Here is an 11377-nt window from a genome sequence, read left to right as displayed (position 1 = left end):
TCCATCGAGTGACAGGGCTCAAGTCATCATTAGGAGAGAATTTTATTTTAAAAAGTTACCTTCAACTGCAAGGATGTCTGTGAAACATCACAACCGAACATGCCAAAGGAGAAGCCATGTTGTCAAAATGCCCACTCAACCCACCCAAACATCTCAAATCCTGAACTTCTAAAACCCCATTTTTAAAAGTTTTTTTTTCTTTTCTTTAAACAAGAGAAAGTAGACAGATACATGTTGGTGAGTGCTAACTGTCCATACTCACATAGAGACACAGTGTAATCTCTGAGCCCAATATACAAAGAAGGGAGGGAAAAGGCTAGAGTTCTATGCCCTACTACACAGGGGCCTAGCACCCTCCAGCTTCCAACAGAGCTAGGGGAGCAGAAGGTTTTTCTTTTTTCCCCACAGAGCACGGTGGTGTTGATTCCATCAAGTTTTTGTTGAGACAGAAAGGGATATAAACAAATTTGGGTCAGAAAGGGGTAGAGATTCTTTTCCCACTGTATTCTGCTCAAGGTATCTCCCTCCCCAACCCCCCAAAATAAATTGAGAAACATGGTATAAAGGGAGAGAAAAAAGTCTTCAAAAAATAGGGCAAATGAGCACAAGAGGAGGAAAAAAAAAAAAAAAGACTGCAACTGCCTCCCAGGGACTGGAGAAAATTAATAAAGAAGGTTGGAATCCATTAGTGTTTCATTAGTCATCTCCTTCATCCTCCTCTCCTTCCTCCCTCTCATCATCATCTTCATCTTCTTCAGCTTCATCCTCATCTCCTTCATCGATATTTTCCAATCCTTCATCATCATCATCTTCTTCTTCTCCTTCCCCTTCATCATCCATATTGGGAACCAGGTAGTACTGTAATGGATTTGGCCAAATATCAACTTTGATGACCTCTCCTAACTCATCTGCACCCATATCAGAATGTCAGTAAACCAGGTGAAGAAGCTCTCTGGTTCCTCACGCTGTCTCTTCCTGCTGGCCTTATTCTATGTTTGACTTGAACGTTTGTCAGATCCTTTCCAGATTTCCATTTGATTTCAGTGGACTTCAAAGATAGATCATCACTCTCATTCCTACGATATTCTTTGGAGAGAACTTTATTTTCGAAGTGAGGGTTTTCATCAAAATAAAAATCTATTCTGTAACCTGATTTAACATCTTCAAATTCTGTCACTTCAACTCTTGTCAAATAATGCAGCGCCTCTTCATCCTCCTCCCAAGCAGTGAAAGCACTTGTGAATGGTTGACAAATGTTGTTACCCCAAATTTGGGATTTGGGTGATCAATTCCAACCAATCTCTTCTGAAAAAAAAAAGTTTGGTGGAGTTTGTTATATTTCTGTTCTACTTCAAAAACCTTCCCACAGGCTTCTTCATTAAGTCTGTCTATTTCATTTTGTACTTCATCAATATGCTTAGTTGTTTCTTGCTGTCCTTTTTCTTCCTTTGGCAAGTGCTGAGAGGACAACATCTCTTCTGGCTTGGGGGCATGAGGCAGTAGCGGTTTCTTGGTTTGAGGAGGGAGTGAAGATGTGTTTGGGGCCCATGCTGCGAGGAAACTCCACAAAACAAAGGCAGGCACATGTCTTAGAGAAACTCAGATTATTTGCCTAATTAGATTCTTATCACAGTGTTAAAAGTTATCAAAATGAATTTCTCATGATGTAGAAAACCTTTGGAAGTTATGATAAATATATCCCTAAGCTGGAAGATTATTTTAATGCTTTCTTGAAATGCTTGTTTATATGTGTATTAACTAACTTATGTATTATTTCATATGTACCAATATTATCAGAATATCTTGTATTGGAATAACTATTCCAAGATAGCAATGATAAAATTGGGACAATATGTTTAAAATATACATTTCAAGGTACTTGTGGATGAATAAACAGACCTGAAGGTGAGCCAGATTTTAGAAGAGGATATTTGATCCAAGTGAGATTTACATTTATGTGGCATTTTGCCTGAGGGACTCATTAGTACTCAGGGCTCAGGATAGGTGGAACTTAAGGAAAAAGCCAGGGGGTTATTGATTTGGGGAGTCAATGGATGGAGACTAGGATTGCTTAGGTAGCTGAAACATGAGGTTGAATATGCCACAAAAGTACAGAGCTACAGAAAAGGTGACCCCAAATATCTGGGTTTCAGTTAATTTGGCTTATTTATAAATGAGGTATTCTATATAAAGTTTCTCACCTGAGGCCTGTTGTTAACATTAGCTGAATAGCTGAAAAAATTCAGGTTTCAACTGTTGCCCACTGCATGGAATGACAGTTTAGAAAATGAGCCCAGTGAAGTTAACTGACTCTTTCAACATAAAGCAGTACTTTCCAGAGCAGGATAACAAAATCCACTGTCTCTGCAATATCTCCCACAATGTTCAATAAACAATAAAAAAAGATATTAGTTATCCAAAGAAACCACAAAGTGGGACCCATAGCAGAGAGAATATGCTGCTAATAGAAATAGGTCTTCATATTTGTTGATTATTAAGGAGACAGGAACTTTAAATTGGATTAGGAGGCATGAATGTTAATTCAGCTAATATAAATATGTTCAAGGACATAGATAACCTTATCTAATGTGTTGCCAAATACTATTTATAGTCTGCATAAACCAAATAGTGTTGCTTTGTACAAATGCATTTTTAGTTATGTAAATGGAATCGCTTATGTATTTTGTTGCTTTTTGCTTTTTTCATTGAACAAGATGTTTTTCAAGATCTATAGATGCACCATATATACATCATATTTCTCTAACCCCCATATTTTACCTCACCTTTGTCCCAGGAATGGTCACATTGATTGACCGCATTTCAACCATAATGATAAAATGAGCATTCTCGTGAGTTGCTTTTATGGCCCTGTGTGACAATTTCTTGGAGTATATATCCATGAATAGAATTTTTGTGTAATAAGGTAGGTGAATACTTAGTGTGGGTAAAGTTCTATAGCTAACCCAAATGATTATACCAATCTACATTCCTGGTAGCAGCACATAAGACTTCTTATATTCTCTTATCTTCAAAAAGGTTTGGATTAGCCAGCTCCCTAATTTGCAGAAAGTAAAATCTCCTTATAGATATAGTTTGCCAATGAATGTGACCATCTCTTCAATATGCATATTAGCTTTCAGGATTTTCTGTTCTGTAAGTTACCTGTTCATGATCTTTGCCAATTATTTTTTCTGACAGAGTTGTGTTTTTCTAGTTGTTTTGGAGAAGCAACACATACATTGTACATATTAATCAACTTTTACTTTTGGATATTGCAAATTCCATTCCCTAGTTTGCCTAATAAATTTGTCCTTGGTTAACTGTGTTGAACATAAAACCATAATTTTGATGTCATACAATTTGTTCCTGACTTTAATTTTTGCAGTTCTTCTCCACTCCAGTTCACAAAGCTATTTTCCTAAATTTTCTTCTATTTGCTTTGTAGTTTTTCCTTTCAAAATTATGTCTCTAATCCATTAGAAGTCCACTTTTGTGCCTGTTTCTTAATCAAAACTGAGGAACACTGAAGACAACCTATTCTTTCTTAAGTTTAATTAATTTATAGTGCTAGTCATAGGGGTACACACTGTCCCTCAAGAACATGTGTCAGCTGTTCTCCCTTTTAGAGCTTCTAGAATGACTTCCTGATAAATTAACAATTGTCTACAACCTTGACTTCTGTTGGGTAACTGAAATCTACAATAAGGCAATCCATTGTAGAGAGAATATCGTGTTTTAAGTTTGCTTTCAGATTGATTTTAAGCAAGTTTTCTAATGGTGAGCACTTCATGATAAGGCAGAGCCATGCTAAAACAAGCAAACACAAATGCAACCCCCCAAAACCAAAAGCTTTCTTCTAAGGATCATGGAACAATGATCTATCTCACTTTATGTTTTCCTTGCTGTCTCCAACTTTTCTCCCATGCAAACATAATGTATCATATGTGTGCTTCCCAACCAAGGAACAACTTTTACAAAACAAAAACAAACAAAACAACTTTTAGGGGTTGCCAATTCGTTAAGTTTCAACCAGAGCCTGAATTTTATGATTTCTATACCGATTTTCTATTATGTTCAAATTCTATATATCTTGTTGTAGTCACATTTTGAAAATTTATCTTTAGTCTATCATATTTTGTTCCATCATGAAATACCAAAAATACTTTAATTTTTTAAAGTATAGTTAGATATACTATGACAAATATTACACTTAGAGTTTTTCTGTAGATGAAGATTGAATAAGTAAATGGAACAGTTTAAAACACAGAAAATATTTTGTGTTGAAAAAGACAATGCTTTTCTCACTTAGTCTTCTGTAAGCTTTTCCTTAAGGATTTGTAGAAACAGAAGAATCATAAATAGTTTCATATGTACATTATCTGCACTAGCAATCTCATTTTAATATTAATGTCATCTTCATTTTTCTATCAATGTAACTTTGCCTGAAAAGCTTTTGATTTAGTATTATATCCTTTTCTGTTTTGTTTCTCTTGATACTCACCCTCTTCTCTCACTTTCTCTGAGTTTAAAGTAAATATTTAATAGATAATGTTCAGAGAAGGAAATACGGATGCATTAAAATATTGTTAGGATAGTACTCTGAGCAACCTTGCAGGAAAATATTTTCAAATAAATATTCTAATGCCATTAAAAGGTGGTTTTGTTTGTGTGTTTGTTTGTTTTCCTTAGCCTTAGAATTCCTGGTTGAGGGCATACAGTGGTAAAATTGTAAATCTATTTATTGAAAATAAATATTGATATTTTGACACTCATGTTGTAAGGGTGAATGATAAAAGCCGTAATACTAAAGATTCAATTTGTGGTGACAATTTAGTAATGACATTAATTTATCAAGTTTTCAAAACCTTATGTAGAAAGAAAAATAGGAGGTCAAAAGGACTTAGGTATTTTGAGAATGTACAGGATTGATCCTCAGATAGTCACCCTTGAAATATGAAATTACTTTCATTGTAAAACACACACACACACACACACACACACACACACTCACATATGCCATAGATACATCACAACATTATCTCTTCAAAACACATTTAAAATACATCAACAGAAATAATAATAGAACTGCATCTATTAATGAAGCTTAAGACATTTTTTCCTGATGCCATTGAATTTCTGGGGTTCTTATTATCTGTGTAAGAAAATATTATAGCTGTTTAAATTATCCCTGTTTAATCTAAAACCTATAATAATCAAAATGACTAAGAATGATTTAGACTCCATGACAGAAGTGGTGGTGATAAAATTGTGGAGTTAATGCATTGTGCAGATCAGAATGTTTTTTGGAGTTAGATGTAGGAAGGCAGATTAATAAGAAATAAGGATAATGCATTTGGATTTATAATTTCATAAATCTTTTCCCTGAACAGCAGTAGGAATTTACAGAGGATACATCTAAACTATAGACAGTGCTCCAAAGATAATCAGGGCTTAGAAAACTAATCATAGAATAGTATTCAAGTTTTTGTGTTGAGTTGGATTTCTGGGATAGGATTTAATACATTCAAATGATTATCATCATATTAAAAAAACCAAAAAAGAAACAAATAAACAAAAACTTTCTTGTGTACTACTCACAAGGAAGAATGAAATTTTGCATCTCTTAACCATAAAACTGCCTTTCATACACGTAATATCCATAACTCATGTTGACTTTCACTTTCAAATTCTGACTGATCAAGCACAGAAATTGTGTTTTGATCTTTGAGTCAGTAAAATTTATTTTATAAAAATCAATCAGTTTTATATTTTGTTAAAGAGATGGAAAAGAAATGCAAAATTTGTGCTTTTCCTGTATGGAAAATATGATTAACTTGCTCAACATCCTTTCCAATCTCCTTAAAGTTTGGGTTCTGCAATCATTTCTGCCAATTCAAAGCTGAGGTATGTGAAAAGGGAAGTGAGGTGCAGGATACGTATTTTATGCACATTCATGATGGGATGGTTTTGAAACTAGAATATTTTTGATTCCGCAGCTTACTACAGCGATGTACCTTTCTGATATCACAGCTCTGATTGCAATAGTGATAGCAGTGGCCTTGTGCATAAAGTGGTAGTTGTAGCTATCCCAAATTTGGCAACGGCAGAGAGCACTTACCTGGGCTTTGCTTTAGAAGTTTATTCTTGAATAATATCCCATTGTGTGTTCATCCTAGAGCTTGCTCCTCTAGCTCCCAACAATGGTTTTCTATGCACCTATCAAACCTTCTGCATAATATAAACCACACAGAGGTATGAGAAGTGTTTGTAGTCACTGAACTTCAAAGAAAGGAAAATCTGTGATTGCCTCTTTGACCTGATCTGATTAGTTTTGACACTAGTGAAAGTCAGCCTACTGTTAGTAAATGAGACACAATTCCCATAAGTGTTAAAGAGCTCAAACAGAAAAAATATATATATTTATGTTTCAATCTTCAGATCAAGACAAATTCAGAAAATCAGAGTTTTTATGACTTACCCAAAGATGATTTCTTAAATTTTTTCATCAAAACTTGATTTAATATTCACAATAACACCAAAGACCGTGTTCCAGTTTTGGCATATTAGGTCATAAAAAGAAAACTTCTAAGTCCTAAATTGTCTCTTTAATATTGATGCTAAGTATCTTATAGGCAAACTCTAATTTGAGATAATAAGATTGGGAAAATATATGATTAACTTCTTAGTGTAATTTTTACCCAAACTACCCTAAATTACTTAATATAAGCATGCTCATGTATCTCAACTCTCCTTTGGAAAACGGTGATAGGACAGTTTGGATAAACAAGGCTTCATATTTTTCTTGCTATCAGCAGTTTTCCAAAGTTTAATGAGACTTTCCCAATAAAGTATCAGAATTCCATGGCCTTCTCAACAAATTATACCTAGAAGTAGAGCTTAGTATACATTATCTATAGGATGCATACTTTTGGATAAAGTTTTGTTAGGTTATTTCTTTTATTGAGTTATCTTTTATTTAATGTAAAATTTACCATATTTACCAGTTTTACGTGTACAATTCAGTGGCAGTAACTACCTTTATAATGCAACCATCACCACAATTTATTTCCTTTTTTTTGAGGGGGGAAGTCCATTTAAACCCAAACTCATGGTTATGTTTCATACAAATAGAATCACACAATAAACGTTTCTTGTGTATCTGGCTTATTTACCTAACAATGTTTTCAAAGTAAATCCAGAATTTTATTCCTGAATAATATTCCATTGTGTGTATATGCCACATTTTCTTTATCCATTCTTCAGCTGATGGACACTTGGGTTTCATCCACTTTTGACTATAAGAGAATGGAATAAGTTTTTATGAATATTCATTTACATATAGTTGTCTGAAAATTCCTTTCTAATCATTTGGAGATATGTACATAGGAGTGGAATTGGGGGAGGTAATAAATATAGTAATTTGACATTTAAGTTTTTAAAAAGTTATTTATTCAATTTTGAGTGAAAGAGCATGAGTGACATCCAGGCAGAGAGAGAGAGGGACAGAAGATCCAAAGTGGATTCTGTGCTGACAGAAGTGAGACGATGTAGGGTTTGAACTCATGGACTGTGTGATTATGACCTGAGCTGAAGTTGGACACTCAACTGACTGAGCCAACCAGGCACCCCGACATTTAGCTTTTTGAGGAACCACCAAATTCTTTCCTATGGTGATTAAGCTATTTTATATTCTCACCATCAATTTATGAGAGTTCCAATTTCTTTCCATGTTTACCAACTTATTTTCCTTTTTTAAAAAAATAGTTATTCTAATAAGTGTGATATGATATCTCATTATTGTTTGATATGCATTTCCCTAATGATTGGTGATGTTGAGAATCTTTTTATGTGCTTGATGGCCATTTGTATGTATTTTGGGGGGAAACGTCTATAATATTTTAGCTTTTTAAAAAAATTGGGTCCTTTGTCTTCTTGTTAGTGAGTTGGTTGTTTTCACATATTTTTCACACTGGATCCTTATTAGATATATAACTGGTAAATATTTTCTCTCATTCTGTAAATTATCTTGTTGCTATATTGATAATATCCTTTGATCCACAAAGGTTTTTAATTTTTATGAAGTCTTATTTATCTATTTTTTCTTTTGCTGCTTATACATTTGGTGTCACATCAAAGAATTCATTGCCTGATCAGGATCATGAAGGCTTACTCTTGTGTTTTGTTCTTGAGTTTTATGGTTAGAGCTGGTATATTTATGTCATTTATTATGCCATCCATTTTGAGTTAATTTTTATGTATGATGTGAAGGAGGAATCTAACTTCATTCTTTTGCATATGAACCATACCATTGTCCCAGCAATATTCATTGAATAGATTATTTTTTTCCCTTTGAGTGATGTTGGCATGTTTGTCAAAAATAAATTGGTTAAGGATACATGAATGTATTGTTGGACTCTTAATTCTATTCTATTGGTAGATTTACGTATGCCAGAGCAATACTGTTCAGATTACTGTAGTTTTGTAGTAAGTTTTGCAATCAGGAAATGTGAGTCTTGTACCTTTGCTTTTATTTTTCAGTATTTTTTTGGCCATTTGAGATTCCTTGAAATTCCATATAAATTTGAGGATCAGCTTTTCCATTTTTGAAAAAACACCTTTGGAATTTTGATGGAGATTGTATTGATTCTATAGATTTCTTTGGATAGTCTTGATATCTTAGCAATATTAAGAGTTCCAATCCATGAACAAGGGATTTCTTCCCATTTATTTAGTTCTTTTTAATTTATTCCAGCACTGTTTTATAGTGTTTAGTGCAGAATTCTTTCATCTTCTTGGTTAAATTAATTCCTATTGATCTATTCTTTTGGACGGTGTTGTGAATGTGATTGTTTTCTTATTTTCCTTTTTGAAATATTCATTCCTAGTGTATAGAAACCAATCCTGCAATTTTTCAGATTTCATTTATTAGCTTTACTAGCTTTTTTTTGTGGATTCATTGGTATTTTGTATATAGTGGATCAGATCATCTGTGAATAGAAATAGTTTTCCTTCTTTCTTTCCAATTAAGATTTTTAAGAAAGTCTTTTCTTTCTTTCTTTTTGCTCTTTTTTATGTAGAAAATCAATTTATTGTATTATAAGCACTTATACAGTTAGTTATGGGCAATAACAGGCCTGGTGGTGAAACAGATCACCCAAATTAGAGATGGTATCAAACTGGTGGTCAATAACTAACTCCTAAAAATGTAACACTTATTCATGATTAATTTAATTTAAAAAAATGCAAGATTTATTTTATAGACTTAACTAGACAGACCTCTTAACTAACTAAAGAGGTATAGCGATCAGGTAAAAACATACATCTTTACAACTTGGTTCAAGTTAAAAAAAAATCCAGAAGGGAAATAAATACTATGAAAACAGCTTTAAAAATGCACTCCTAAGCAAAAATATATGAAGAAAGAGGAACACATAGTTTTGCCTTAACTGAAGAACAGGAGAGGAGACTGGTTTTGCCTAGGAAAATGTGCATCTTGTGAAGTAAGATATGAAAGTATTAGACTAGGAATATGTATGTCTTGCATCTTTCCTATTTGCTGTGTAAAAATAATAGTCTGCAGTGTTATACATCATACCTCAGACACCCACCTCTCTTGGCTTTATTCTTATTCAAGCGTTTACCTACATGAGACTAAAAACTTAGAGAAATAGCATAAGAAAAATAACCACACACAATATTTCCCTTTATGTGACTACTTTAGATGTGGCTTGATTACTAGGAAATTACTGAAGAAAATTTAAGTATAAATCTGTGGCTTTGCTGAATTAAGCCCCCCAATTAATGTCTAGAAAACATTCACTCCTCGGGCCGATACCATTGCTAGTGGTACCTGTTATAGAAGGATATTCAAACAAAACTCTGAGTGTCTCAAAACCATTGTTAAATAAATCTCAGAGTTAAGAGTGGGGGAAAGGAGAGTCTAAAATCACAAGAAATGCAGAAATATCTAGGAACTTGTCTTTCTGGATCCATACTTCCCTTCAGGGTCTTCATCACTGTAAATATTGCCTATAATTTCCACATTTGCATAACGTTGTGATGTGACACAAAACAAATTACCCAAGCCTCATTAGGATTCCAGGAGAAATCAGGTATTGGTAATGTGATCACTATGAATAAACAATTCTGGTGGCCTATCTTCTCCATTGTCATGGGATCATTCCTCTCAATTTTACTTAAGTCTTACACATTCAGTCTGTGATCAGTACTATGGGGAGAGGACCCATTGTCACAGATAAGAAAAGAGATAAGAACACACAGGGGAATGCACAAGAAGGTTTCCCTGAAGCCACTGGCTTGCTAAACAAGACAGGCTGAATTTCCTGAGTTTTTACAACTAGCAGTCTTAAAGCCTTGTGTTGAGTTTTTACAACTAGCGGTCTTAAAGCCTGGTGTTTAAAGGTCAGCAGGCATGACTAGGATAGAACCTGGAGAGTACCGCTTGCCTGCTCCTGGGAAGAAGGCAGGCAAACAGTACAAGGGCAGGTAGCATGGAAACAACAATCTGAAGAATGCCTGGGCCACACAGGATGGAGATTTTTCACTTTTCCCAGGGTGCATCTCTGAGAGGCAGTGTTCACTCTTCACAGAGACGCCTCTTCAGGAACAAAGGCGCTGGCTGGCACCATTGCCATCCCCTGCCACTCAGCATAAGCATAGAGTCACTGCTGGAAGCAGAACAACACCACACTGGCTGCCTAACTTGCTTACATCAAGCTCTGTCCCTAAGCACTCTGGTGGGACTGGCCTTCTCAGTCAAGCTTGTGTCATTCCTAGCATGGTGCGCCTCTCTCCACAGAAGACAAGACCAAACTCCTACTCACATCGTGTCTTCCTAACAGAGAGTTCTGCAGGGACTCAGTTCCATGGATACTGGCAAGTCTCATTTCACAAGCAGTCCAGAGCACACCTAGTTAAAACTCACCACATTCAGACCAGAGACCAAACACTGCCCACAGCAGGCAAGGAGAACCTCTGCAGACAACTGGCCTGAAGGATGGAGCAGCCAAACCACATCAGCAGAGCACACACAACACACACTAAAGACACTTCCTGAAGCCCCAGGACCTGGCAATACATGACTCTTCTTCATAAGACCATTACTTTCAGTAGCAGAGGACATAACTAGCTCTTCTAACACAGAGAAGGAGCCAGAGACTTAGACAAAATGCCAAGACAGTGGCACTTATCCTAAGTAAAAGAACAAGATAAGGCCATGGCCAGAGATCTAAGTGAAACAGATATAAGTAACATACCTAATGGAGAATTTAAAGCAACAACCATAAGAATACTCACTGGGCTTGAGAAAAGAATAGAAGACATCAGTGAGACCCTTACCACAAAGATAAAAGAATTA

General features: G+C 35.0%; 1 pseudogene; it reads right to left on the bottom strand.

Annotated features, from left to right (window-relative positions):
- Positions 1–693: 693 nt before the first annotated feature.
- LOC132693047 (protein SET-like) lies at positions 694–2819 on the bottom strand (annotated as a pseudogene).
- Between the last annotated feature and the right edge of the window lie 8558 nt (positions 2820–11377).

This window comes from Panthera onca, chromosome B1, assembly GCF_046562875.1.
Source record: "Panthera onca isolate mPanOnc1 chromosome B1, mPanOnc1 haplotype 2, whole genome shotgun sequence".
In the NCBI taxonomy this organism is placed as follows: domain Eukaryota; kingdom Metazoa; phylum Chordata; class Mammalia; order Carnivora; family Felidae; genus Panthera; species Panthera onca.
The sequence above is the reverse complement of the archived record's forward strand: the minus strand, read 5'-3'. Positions and strand labels throughout refer to the sequence as shown.